The 14,347-nt window shown below is 34.5% G+C and overlaps 1 long non-coding RNA gene across 1 annotated transcript; it reads right to left on the reverse strand.

Annotated features, from left to right (window-relative positions):
• Positions 1 to 11,531: 11,531 nt before the first annotated feature.
• Positions 11,532 to 14,095, reverse strand: LOC136234756 (uncharacterized). Its single transcript, XR_010691463.1, has 3 exons — positions 13,865 to 14,095; positions 12,254 to 12,517; positions 11,532 to 11,627 (listed from the first exon to the last, which is right to left on the reverse strand). It is a non-coding gene; the product is annotated as an uncharacterized lncRNA (long non-coding RNA).
• Between the last annotated feature and the right edge of the window lie 252 nt (positions 14,096 to 14,347).

A 14,347-nucleotide genomic window follows, 5' to 3' on the forward strand; every position in this document is an offset into this window, starting at 1 on the left:
AAAGGAAGCCGTTTGGATTAGAAAGTTCATTACAGAACTAGGTGTGGTGCCTGACATTGTCAATCCCATTACTCTGTACTGTGATAACAATGGAGCCATTGCGCAAGCAAAGGAACCACGGTCTCATAATGCATCCAAGCACTACCTAAAGCGATACCACATCATAAGAGAGATTGTGGCTAGAGGAGATGTGAGAATAGAAAGAGTACCTACAGAGGATAACGTTGTAGATCCGTTGACAAAGCCTTTAACCCAGAAAGTACATGATCGTCATTTAACTTCTACTGGGATAAGTTTTAGAAACAATTGGCTTTAGTCCAAGTGGGAGTATGTTGGGGTTTAGTGTCCTATAGACAATTGTTACAGGATACAAAGTTAATGTAAATGAATTGTTCTTTATATCATTTGTTTTAATGAGATATATGTTTTATAACTATATAAAGGCAATCCCTTTTAAACACTAAATAAAGTCTAATAAAAGGAAATCCGTGAGTTTGTTTAAAGTGATTATAAAGTGTTCATACAAGCATGAAGTGAGACAAAACTTTATAATAAACTAATAAACTTAAAACCACCCCAAGTCAAGTGATATGTTTAGGATTGATATATCACTGTTGAGACTTGTATGTAACAATGTCTTCTGTCCGACAGAAAGCTGATCTCACAAGCTTCATATATACAGATATCTGGACAGTTACATAGATCCGATGAAACGTTGTTCATTAGGATTGGGGATCCGATTTGAGAGAACAGGATGGGTAGATTCATCCTTGTCACCTGTTCATCTCATTGGTATTAATAGGTATAACTAATCCTCAGACTCAAAGGAATGTTAATTGGTCATCCTGAATTACTGAATGTGAGACTTTGATCCTGCGGTCCCACGATCCTTAACAGAGATGACCTGGGGTGTGAACTGCAAAGGTTGGGTGTCACAGGAGGTAATGTCAGGGTAGTTATACATTGGATTGAGCATTTATCACTCCCGATTAATGGGAGATACATCCAAGGATCGCTTGTGGAAGACTCGACTCTAAATCCTTGCAAGGTGATAGCTTAAGAGTAAGAAATACAGATTTCACTTAACCTATCTTTTGAGTTGACTCGGCCTGAACAAGTAAAATGAACGTCTCGCTATATGTGACTTGACATCATCCATAGTCATAAGATTCAGTTCAAGGATGTAGTTGATAAAGGATCGAATTATACCGTAACTAATACGGAAGGGTTAACGACAGAATCAACCTGTCTTCTTAACGGACTCTGGGGGAATGATTACAGACTTGCCAATAACATACTCAGTACATCATTCCGTTATGCAAGGATTAAATATAATTCTTGAAGAAATTAATTTAATAGTTGCATACGGCCAGAAGTAGTAAGAACCTAATGGATCGCACATAAGACTTGGAACCAAAAGAGAGATGGATGTCATTAATAGATGGAAGCCCAATTGAGCCCAGTAAGGCCCATTTAATTAGAAGGGGGGGGGCCGAAATTTATATGTAATAATAAGGAATTATTTTAATTCCATTAATCCTAATTTGATTAGGTTTGTGAATTAAATTAATTAAGAGATAATTAAGTTAGGAGTTTTAATTAGATTAATATACTCCTATTATTATCCAATTAGGTTATTTATTATTATCCTAGATATATTAGATATATAAAGAGATAATAATTGGGAATCCTATTCCGAATTGAATTCCTATTAAGTAACCTATTCCTATCTAACTAGGGTTTAGATACAAGTTATTATATATACCCCCCTACTACATGAATTTTGACTAAGCTCTAACCCTCCCCTCTATGTGATTTTCGAAACCTACATCTAGAGAGAGAAAGAGAATTCGACTCCCCTAGTTCGTGGACAAGAATTAATACGGCTTTCATCGTTTGATTAATTTCATTCATCTTCTTTTCTCTTTGATCTTGTGTTGGTTAATTAGAGGCAATCTATTTTGGTTGCATCTCATACGGTTGATTCTAACTTAACCTCACCGTGTTATACTTCGTGCTTGGGAACTCGGAGAAGAATTGTGGGCGCTTCTTTAACAACGGTAGATTGTTCTTCAAAAGGTATTTCTTCTTATCCCTCTTTATATGAAATAATGATTAATGGATCCTATGGTTATATGGAAGTAGGCTAAAATTTTATATTTTCGCTACTATACCTTAGCCTTAATTTCCAACAGCAACAACATATTCCGATTCACAGGTTGATAACGTCACAATCCCCTGTTTCTTCGAACTCCATGTGAATGCAGTATGACCAAGAAAAAAAAATACAAAACCAGTTATACTTTTTCGGTCATCTTTGTCACCGGCCCATTCACTATCATAGTATCCAACTAATTTGAAATCGTTAATTTTTGAATAAAGTAATCCCAAATTAGTTGTACCTTTCACGTAATGGAGAATTCTTTTTGCCGCAATGTGACACCATTGGGGCTTCCATGTATCAACTTACTAAGCCGACTGTATAAAGAATATCTCGTCTCGTACGTGCCAAGTATCCGAGACTTCCGACTAAGCTTCGGAATAATGTCGGGTTAACTCTGTCTCCGCCTTCATCTTCGGTCAACTTGATTCCACATTCGACCGGTGTGCTGACGGAATTGCAATTTTCCATCTTGTACTTCTTCAATATCTCCTTTACAATTTGAGAAATGAAAATTCCATCGTCGGTCTGCTTCACTTTAATGCCAAGATAATATGACATTAGACCAATGACAGTCATCTCGAATTCATGAGTCATTGTCTTCTTGAACTTCTTAAACATCTTTGGATTATTTCTGTAAAAATAAGATCATCCACATACAAACAAACAAGTAACATGTCTCCATTTTTCACTTTTGCATACATGGCATATTCATGTGGGCATCTGACAACCCCATTTTCTTAAAAATGTTTGTCAATGCGGTTGTTCCAGGCTCGTGGTGCTTGCTTGAGACCATAAAGTTCCTTTTTCAATTTTAGCACTTTATTTTCTTGATCTTTGACAATATACCCAGGTGGTTGCTGGATATAAATTTCCTCCAAATAACCGTTGAGAAATTTGGGTTTGACATCCATTTGATGGATTTTCCACCTGTGCTGAGTAGCTACTAAAATTACCAGTCTCATACTCTCCATTATAGCAACAGGAGAAAAAACTTCATTGTAGTCAATTCTGGGTCGTTGACTAAACCCTTTCACCACCAATCTTGCTTTATGTTGGACAATTTCACCATTTGCATCTTTCTTTGCTTTGAACATCCATTTAACTCCAATGGGTTTTTCATTGGCCGGAAGTGATGTCAGCTCCCATGTTTTATTTTTCTCGATCAAATGAATCTCCTCTTCCATGGCTTTTCTTCATTTTTCATCTTTCATTACTTCTTGTGGATATGTTGGTTCATCATTAACAAAATGACAATAAAGAGTTAATTCATCATTGAGATTTCTTGTTACATCATAAAGATCTTTAAAAGGTATGAATTTTTTAGGCTTCCGGAGTGGATGTTCATCTGAATTGTCTTCATCATTTGAGGATGAACTCAAACTCGAATTGGATGAGCTTGCTGATGTCGAACTGGTTGCTGGTGTTATGGCTACGGTTGTGGCTGGTTCTTTCTGATCATTGTCTTCATCCATGAAATGATAAAAAACTGTAGTTGTTTTCTTTTTCACCAGTCCAGTCCCCAAATGCTTCTTCGTTAATGGTGATTTCTCTACTTATGACGATTTTATGAGTCAGAGAATCGAACATTTTGTACCCTTTGGAATGTTCTGAATAGCCCATAAACAAGTATTTCTTGCTTTTTTTTTAACTGAAGGTTGGGACGAGTAGTAGGCCAGACATCCCAACTAGGTTGGCACCCCCGGCGCTGACTACTACCCTAGAATTATTATTAAAAAAGGAAGAAGAAAGGTTATATGGGGGGAGAAGGAAAAAAAGAAAAAGAACAAAGCAGGAAAAGGAAAGTACAGTTTAGATCACATAAAGCGCACATGAGGTACGTTGCAAAGATCTTCAAAGACGAAGCCCTGACAGAACGGAGGAGCAGCATCCCACCACAAATTATTTGTTGCTGTTTGTCCGATTCCGGCTAACCGATCTGCAGCCTGATTACCTTCTCTATAGATGTGAGATGCTTTCCATGTCATGCATGAGAGCTGTAATAGACAGGAATGCCATTCTTGTCTGATTCGCCACGGGACCTGACTGTGCGGCATATTGAGAAGATTAACAGCGTATGTGGAGTCCGATTCGATCCATATCGAATTACTATTTCTTCTCAACGCTTCCAATTTCTTGCTTTTATTATCTAGCTTCTTGCGTTCTTCATCTGGTACATGGACACGAGCAACACTGCCAAAAACACGCAAATGAGAAATACTCGGCTTTATTCCGCTCCATGATTCTTGTGGAGTTTGATCCCAAACACTGGCAGTTGGGGATTGGTTCAATAGATAGACACCACAGTACACTACTTCAGCCCATAACTCCTTCGGTAAATTTTTACTTTTTAACATGCTTCTCACCATGTTAAGCACTGTATGGTTCTTCCTTTCAGCTACGCATTTTGCTGAGGCGATCTCGAATGAAAGGAAATGACGGATTTTGTGTTCTTTATAAAATTGCTTGAACAAGTTGGACATATATTCACCACCTCTGTCAGATCTCACTGCCTTGATGAAATGATCGCTTTCTCTCTCCACTTGGGCTTTGAATTTTTTAAATGCACTAAACACCGCTGATTTTTCCTTCAAAAAATACACCCATGTTTTCTACTATAATCATTAATGAAAAGTAGAAAATATTTATTTTTACCCAGGGACTATGGAGTGATCAGTCCACACACGTCTGTGTGAACTAGCTAAAGCGGCGCTTTTGCTTTTGACATGGACTCCTTTGGAAAATTGGTTCTGAATTGTTTTCCAACAAGACATCCTTCACACGTTGATAAGGCTCGCCAACATGAGGCAATCCGTTTACCATCTGCTTTTGTACCAACAACTTCAGTCCTCCAAAATTGAGATGCACGTACCGTAGATGCCAAAGCTAGGGGGGACTTTGCACACAAGTTTTCAAACATTTGGCCACATCCATCTGAATGTTAATGGTGAACATTCTGTTTTTCGCCATGGGTACTCGTGCAATCAACTCCTTTTTCTCATTCAATAGGAGTAGTGTCTGATCCGCCATATGAACTTCATAATTTTTCTCCAGTAACTATCCCAAACTCAAAATATTGTTTTTCATGTTATGAACATAATAAACATCATCAATAAACTGGTGAACTCCATTTTTTAGCTGAATAAGAATGGTTCCTTTACCTGTAATAGGAACATTAGAGGAATCTCCAAATACAATATTACCGCGAACGGATTCATAGAGCTCCACGAACATCTTCTTGTCACCACACATATGGTTACTTGCCGCATTGTCAAGATATCATATATTATTTTCGTGATTTTCTTCACATTCGTAGGTAAGTAACACTATGCCAGTTACTTCCTCATATTGAATATTATTGGCAGTCTCTTCTACCTCCTTAGCAGGACTCCAACATTCTACCGCGTAGTGACCATACTTGGAGCAATTATAACACTAAATATTAGACTTGTCACGTCCTTCATTCGGCCTCTAGTTTCCTCTTCCTTAACCGCATCATCGACCTCTTCCTCTGGTGAATTGAGTGCTTCTGTCATTATTATTGTTGTCGTTTTCATTTTTGCCTTGACTTTTGCCACGTCCTCGTCCTCTACCATTTCATCCTCGACCTCTTCTGCGCCCTCTGCCGTACTGACTACTTTCGCCATTTTTAAACACAATCTTCGTTGTTAAGACTTGTTCTGCGAAATCTTCTCTTTGTTTCTCAAACCGCTCCTCGCGTGCTTATAATGACCATACAACTTCATCAACATACATTTCGATGATGTCTCTGGACTTCTCCATAGCTGCCCCTACGTAATCAAAATTTGGTAGTAGTGATCGCATAATTTTTTCAATAATTCTGGACTCTTCAATTTTTTCTCCATACTGTCGCATCTGATTTACGACAGATTTTACTCGGGATGAGTAATCACTAATGGCCTCAGTCTCTTTCATCCTCGTCGTCTCAAATTCTCCTTTCAGCATGTGCAAACGAACTTTTTTTTTACTTTCTCACCCCCTTGAAGAGAAACTCTTAGGATTTTCCACACTTGTTTGGCGGTGGTAGCTTTAGCTAATTTCTCGAACATTAATTCATCCAAAACCTTGATGGATGAGAGTAAGTGCCTTTTGATCACTTTTGCGATTTTTCTGCAGAGTATACTTTTCTGCCCGTGGCAACACTGTCTCATTGGCTGGGATTACGTAGCATTTTTCAACAATGTCACAGACATCTTGATATTTGAGTAATGCCTTCATTCGAATACACCACCTTGAATAATTGGTTTTAGTGAGCTGAGGGTATTAATAAGGAAGTTTGAGACCGTCTGACATTTTTATAGGGTCTTTGGAACATTTTTTTTTACGAAAAACTGACTCTCGTAATGTGGCTCTGATACCACTTTGTTGAAAATAAAAACAAACAGTTTATATAAATGGAATTTTAGCACTAATTAACACAAGTAAATCTATTTTCCGAAATGGTCTATTGCAACACCCACCAAGTGTTGGCATTGGCTGTAAAAATGTTGCCTTTTACGTTACGCAACACTTTGGACCAAAAAATAGTGTTGCTTTTTTGCATGTTGCTATTGATATTTATAGCAACACTTTACTGTATTGGTAGCAACACCAACATAAGTGTTGCCATTAGTATCTATAACAACACTATACATACCTTGAGGCAACCTTAATATAAGTGTTGCCATCTATTATATATATAAAACGTGGAAACAAAAGTAACACTTGTCACCGTATCAGAACTACCACTTTCCTATGTGGCGTAATACGGATGCAACTGATGGAGTGTAATTTTCTCCTTAAAAGTTGGAATTTAAAAGCTTATCTAAATATTAGTTTTTAATTTCTTCTTCAACCAGATAAGATAACCGGAACTCAACTAATTAAGCTACGTCTTAAGAAAACGGACTCATCTATCAACCCATCTTCATCTTCTCAAGCTAACTTTCCGGAAAACACGACGCACACCTTATCTTCCTCAACAACTAGCCTTTTGTTTTTTTGAGGAATCTCAACAACTAACTGACTCTCAATAGAATTCTCAACTTCAACAATCTCTTTTTGATTAGCACAAAATCAAATCATAAAAGCAAAAAGAGAGAGAAAAGAGGGAGAAACGAGGGAAAGGATGAAATGAAGAAATCTGGAGGAGTATAGAAGAAAAGGGTTCGGAGATCATCTGTTGTACAAAACCGCACTAGAGATCCTAATTCTGATACACCTCATATGGTTTGTTTCTCTCTTTCCTGATCTAGGGTTGTTTTTTCCCAATTGAATTTTCAATTGCATGATGAAAGAACAATTCAAAAATGTTATATGTTTATTACGGTTTTTATTGCTCAGAATGTCAATATTGTTATGCTGTTTTGAAATATGAAAAAGTTTGCTCTGTTTGGTTGGTGGGGAAAATATTAGTCTACAACATCAATATTTTATGGTTTTAATTGCAGCTGATCCTATTAAACAAAAAGCATTCTTGGAATAGGAATACGAATGAAAAGACATAGTACTCTCAGATCTTCAGAGCCCAAAATTAAAGTAGACGGTTAGCATTTAGTCTCTTCAATTTGAAGCATAATTGGCGCAAGAAGGGGTAATGTTTTTTATTTTAAGATTTAACTGCTCAAGATTTATCTTTTCAATTGTTTGGATTTTAAGTTATATGTATGCAGTATTAGATCATTGAATCTTATTTCTAAATTAGTCGGCCATATATGATTTAAGGGATCGGTTTATATTATAAAAAATCCCTAAATTGGAAGTTTTTTATTTGTTTCAAAGGTTCAATCAGCCCCAATGTTGACGCCGTCCAAGTCTATAATCTAAGACCAGTAAGGTCCCCTTGATTCCGTTACCAGGTAAAAGTGCTGGCTCAATACATAATGCTTCTCTATCATCTTCTCCTTTTCTCAATTGTTATGTTTGTTTTTATCAATGGGTTGTTCATTTTAGTTATATTTGTTTTCATCAATGGGTTGTTCTTTTTATAAAATGATACGTGCATCAAAATGCTAGCTGCTCTGATTAATCCCTCTAATAATATCAATGGAATTGAAGGTTAGGTTATTCTTAAACTTATCGTTCTAAGTGATTTTATATTCGAGTTGAAGTAGAATTAACATCATATTCTTCCTGTCAAAAGCATCATCATCTATCTATTATATATATATATATATATATATAAAATCCAAATATCCAAATGAACCCAAATGATATTCAGTTTGTTTCAGGATATTGCAAAATATTTATCTCCGTATATAAGGAAGGTGCGGTCAGTTAGTGTTAAACTTCCTGATGCCAGAATAGAGTCATACACAGAGCTTGACAAAGGTTCATGTCTCAGACATCAAATATGGTCCATATGAAACCATCCTCCCTACTCATTCTCGACCATAGTCTTACATTTCGAGACGAATCATCCATTTGTTGTTGCTCATGAGTTAGCTTGAAAGATAGAAATCTCACATTTGGGGCAATGTCCAGGTCACAGAATATTACAATATTGTCCATGAGGTGGTAAAACCAAGGGTGAATTTTCAAAGTCAGTTACTAAGTTCATTTGGGTTTCTATTTTCCTGACGTCTATAAGTTTGATCCTGAATTTGTTTTCTATATTCTACAGGCTTGATTATCAGGACAGACCCAACATCTGGTTGAATTTTCTTAAATTTTCTTGGACGAGCAGATCTCGCAGCTCATGCAGTGCAAGCCGCTCTCCGAAACCTAGATTCTTCCTTCATTTTTGTTAGTTTAACGAGAAGATATTGTATTATACAAATTTACTTCATGTAGCAATGTTGTTGGATTGATGGTTGTTGGATTAGTTTAACGAGAAGATATTATACAAATCTTCTTCCTTCATTTCCATTTTCTAATTGAAACCTATTTGGATTTTGATATACTGAGTGTTTTATCCTTTTGTGCAGATTAATCAGTGTTCAAGCGGGAACTTTGCAAATTATGGACAAATTGGATTTGAATGGAAATATCATGTATGTTTGATTTATTTATTGGTTAGTTTTACTGATGTTTGAAAAAATAAATGATTGTAAAAGAAAGAAGTAGTGAATGATATAGATACTTCATGTTTGACGTATGTAATAAAATGCTATAAATAATAGAATGTGATCATTTTTTATAGGGATAACCATAGTTTTAAAAGGCGATCGCCTCGGTCGCCTCAGGCGAGAGGCGACAGAGGCGATCACCTCATCGCCTTCCAGAATGGAAGGCGATGGACCTGCAAGAGGCGACCGCCTCACCCTCTCAGGCGAGAGGCGGTCGCCTCTTGTAGGTCAGACGATAAACCAGTATTTTTATTAAAAAAAAACAAAAAACCCCTAATTAATAGACTTTAAGACCAATAGACAGAAGAAAGACAGCCAGCGATACAATTAAAAGCATAACAGAAACGTTCTCTCTTCTCTAACGGCTCTCTCTTCACAACACCACCGATTCTTCTCCAACGGTTCTCTCACCGGCGGCCGGTCATCAAGCACCACCGGTATGTTTTTTATTTCCTTTCCTCTTTATTTCATCTTTCTTTTTCTGTTTAGGGTTAGGGTTTCTAATTCTTCTTCACTATTTCTTCTTATATTTTCTTTCTTTCCATGTAATTGTGCTGTTATACTGCCGAATTTTTGAGGGAAATTCTAGCTTTGAGATGTGATTTGAATTTATGCTTTGAATTGATTTTTTTTTTCTGTTTTGTGGAATTTTATTATAATAAATTACTTGTGTATCATTTTTGTTATTAAGATGTTTTCAATTGATTGAATTTTGCAGGTGTAATAGATCTTGATGAGGAGTTGGATTTGGGGGATGAAGATGCTTGATATTATGCTATTTTGATTTAAGAATTAGCACTCTATTATTAGATTTAAGTTATTTTGGTTTACAAGTTTAAAAATTAAACTATCTTTAAGTACTACTAGTTTTTATTGAGTTAATTTAATTGCATTTGATTTTCTAATTTTTTGTCGCCTCACGTGCGAGAGGCCGTCGCCTCGCCTCAAGACGCTATTTTGCCCTTGTCGACTTGACTCGCCTTTCGCCTTTTAAAACTATGGGGATAACGTACCAAAATAGGCTTATGGTTTTTGGAGAAGTATCAATTTAGGTTTCACGTACAAAATAGTATCAAATATATGCCTAACGTTTAAAAGAGGGTACCAATTTAGGCCTTGATAACTGAATGAGACACGTCATTGATATTATTCCGTTAAGTTCTGTTAATTGTACGTGGAGGAAGAAATCAGAACTTAACGGAGTAATATCAATAACTTGTCCAATTCGTTATCGAGACCTAAATTGGTACATTTTTTTTAAACGTTATGTATATATTGGTGCTACTTTGTAAGTGGAGCCTAAATTAATACTTCTCCAAAAACCACAAACCTATTTTGGTACCTTATCTTTTTTTATAATTTAGCATTTAACATCCTATATATTAAGTGAATGTCTTACCTCCTAAGCTTAAATTTTTAATTATTTGCTATTTAAATTTAAGATAAAATATTAAATTAACTAATTAATCTTAAAATGATATATCTATTTTAAATTAATTAATTTGAATTCCAATAAATTTTAAACAATTTGAATTTAATATCCAATTGAATTTTGTAACATATTTGCTAATATTATAAACAATTGTAAACTTGTTTTGATCGATTATATACATTCTAATAGTGAAACATATCTTTTCCATATGATTATATTATAGAAAAGAAATTAGTATTAAAAAATTGATGTAAGAATTATGTTATCTTATTTAATTATCTGTTGTAAAATTTAATAACCAATAATGTATCAAATATTTTCAATGTTATTGAGAATAGTTAATTTAGTTCCACGAACAAAACATTAGAATTTTACTCTTTAAATGGAACAACTAAAGTTCTTACTAACATAAATTGATACATCGATATGACACAATGATACAATCATCTTTTAATAATGTTGTGTAATTAAAAATATTGATAATTTTTTATAAAATTTTTATAGATTCTGTGCATAGCACGGGTACAAAGCTAGTTATCTTGAAAGTTGTAACACTATTGTTAAAGAAATATAAAAGAAACACTTTTGTACATTATTGCAACACTGTTTTATGAAACACATTTTCTTCGGAGCAACTCTTTCGTACACTATTGTAACACTTTATATTGCAATATTTTTGTTCCAAACAACTCTTTTGTATTCAATTGCAACACATTTTTATGCAACATATGATATTCGTAACAACACTTTTTGATATAACACCTTAATATTTACAACACATTCTTTAGCTTAACACAAAAAAATATTTTAATTTAAATAATAGCATAACAATATCCTTAATCACAACCACAATAGGTCAATATATGAATAATAGAATTTAACATTGTCATTCGATTAAAAAAAACTAAAAATGTAGGCTAAGTACATCATCTGTCCCTGAACTTGTTCCAGAAGCTTGGTTGGCGCCCTGAAATTTCAATATTGTGATAGCCCATCAAATTGTTTAATATGTTCTGATAGTTTCCTCAACTTGCTTAAAATGAAATCACATAATTACTCGGTCACAAAAAAATAGTAAGCTGCATTCGGAAGATGTGTTGCACGTGTCTTAAAACATTATTACATAGAAAATTGGTTTATTATCATTATTATGAGTTACTCTACATAGGAATCAGAAAATGCTCCGAGCTGAATGTTCTTTCAATTTTCTAAGTACTGCATGCCTCCAGATGAACACATATCTTAAATTGTTGATTGAGAAGTCAACGTGTCAAATTGAAAGATCAAAAGATTTACTTATAAAAATAAAAAAGATTAGGAACTTGGCATTTCAATTATTTATTCAGTGTAATTAAGAAGGATGGAGTGTAATTAACGGTGTTTAAGTTTTCCATCCAAGAGGTCTAAAATTGCACCTTTAGGAAAACCATAAACCTAAAATTTTGCTATTTCATACTTCAGGGGTAAATGTGATCTTCCCCAAAAATATTAGGAGCAAATTTTCACCTTATCCCTTATTGATAACACCATGAAACCAAAAAAATACACTACAAGAGGAAAAGTGAAAAATACACAAATCAAAGGAGATCGTACCTTGATGCCTTTGATGCTGAATTTTTTTTTCAGATGACGAAATCTGGTTCGAAGGCTTCAACATGGCAATGTAGTAGATGAACATAGAAGCCACAGATCGAGCAGAAGTGCATGCCTGCAAGCTTCTGGTATCCTTGCTTTGATCATTATATCTCTTAAACTGACATAGCACTCTTGTTATTTAGCTCCTATTCAAACTCCACAAAGAAAGCTGAGGGTTTCTTAGTTTCAATCTCGTGAACACTGTCATAGAGTGGTTTGAAACTATAAACAGAAGAAGACATCAAAACAATTATTTATTTTATCCCAACTGACCTTAGCGGGAGTATTTTGAAATATATAAACACATATGTATGTGCACGCATGCATGTTAAACGTTTACTTTTTCTATGGATTTCAGAATAATGATTGAAATATAGAAGTATGCATGAGCATGAGAGAGCAAATAGAACACAAGTCCTTATTTGATTGCTAATAGAATAAATGAAAGAATATCATACAAGACAAACAATATTTTTTTTTCATGTAAGAAACATAATGATCAATTGTTACACTTGTACAAATGAAAAGTATCCACAAGTAATGACGATGTGTATAACCTTATTCACATGTATAAATATACCAACAACTATTATTACTATGATAATTTGAAAGTTAAGCATTTGGTTCTTGTATTATTCATAAAATCTTATGAATTACAACCAATTAATTTAGAAAATAAGGAAATAGTTGTCCTTCTTATAAAAATAATCCATTTTGGTTTGTCCTAAAGGCTAACTTGCTCCCCATTGGAAAAGGTAAATATCATTGGTGCTAACTAAGACGGTGAAAAAGGAAGGTCAAATTGAAAAACTTAATGTTAGAGATCCTAATAGGAAATGAGTTGCTTGAACCTATTTCTCCAAACCTTCAAGAAGAATACAGAGTGGGGACTCAACTTATCAGACATTGCATGGACACAAAGTTAGGATGAAAAAAGGTTGATCCCTTACGTTAAGTTTTAATTACATGGCTTAAGGTGCAAAAATACCCCTTACGTTTGAATCCTAAAGCAATTTTAACCCTAACATTGATAATTTGGATAAATTCCAGACACTATTATAAAACACCGATATTTTTGTTACTTATTTTGCACCAATTGCATATCAATTCGTTCTAAACAAAAAGATTTCATGTTTTTTTGTAATTCTAGACGTTAGGAGTAAAATTACTCCTCACCCAAAACGCTAGGGGTATTTTTGCACCTTAACCATAATTACAACTACCAAACTAACAAAATTAGATAGATTAGAAATATAATTAAAAAGGACTTGTCCAAACTTTAGTATCATCACCAAAGACATAAATAATTAGAGTAGTATAAAGTAAAATTAATGGCAAAAAAACCCAGCAGTTTCCCCCTTCTTCATCCCTATTTCAATCGATGTGAGATTTTAATTTAATTTTCTTCACCCCATTAGATGACGGAACACAAAGCACAAATTTAACCTCATTTGGCTAACGACAAACAACCTAAATAGGACATTACAGAGATTTAGGTCTTCAATTTTATAATTAATTTACATTAGAAGACACAATAAAAAAGGGGGAGATGAAATAACAAACCCTTACCTAAAATGAAGAATCGAAGAGCGGAGCTAGGATGGAGAGTAGCTCGACGAGGGAGGCAGTAGGGATTGAGTGACCGAAACGGCCTCATCAGCACAGACTGACTGACCGGAACAAGCTCGACAAGGTTTTAAGCGTGATGAAAGAGCAGATTGTTAGAGCGGCGTTGAGGGAGCATATTGTTGAGAGAGAAAATCGTTAATTTTAGGTTGATAATGTTGGTATGGGTTAAACCAAAATTTTCAATCAGGAATAAGCTTTGGAAACCAAAATTTCAGAATAAATAGGGGGAAATAAAAATATATGTTCCCTCCAAAATTTATCACCCAAAAAGTGTTCTCTTTTGTAAATAAAAACATGATTTCATGAAACGTACAAATAAAAATATATAAAAGTATTTTTTAATATTTAAAATAATAAAATTATTAAGTCTAAAAAATTAAATTTAATAATATTTTTATATATTTTATTATTTTTATTTATATA

This window comes from Euphorbia lathyris, chromosome 7 (assembly GCF_963576675.1).
Source record: "Euphorbia lathyris chromosome 7, ddEupLath1.1, whole genome shotgun sequence".
Lineage (NCBI taxonomy): Eukaryota > Viridiplantae > Streptophyta > Magnoliopsida > Malpighiales > Euphorbiaceae > Euphorbia > Euphorbia lathyris.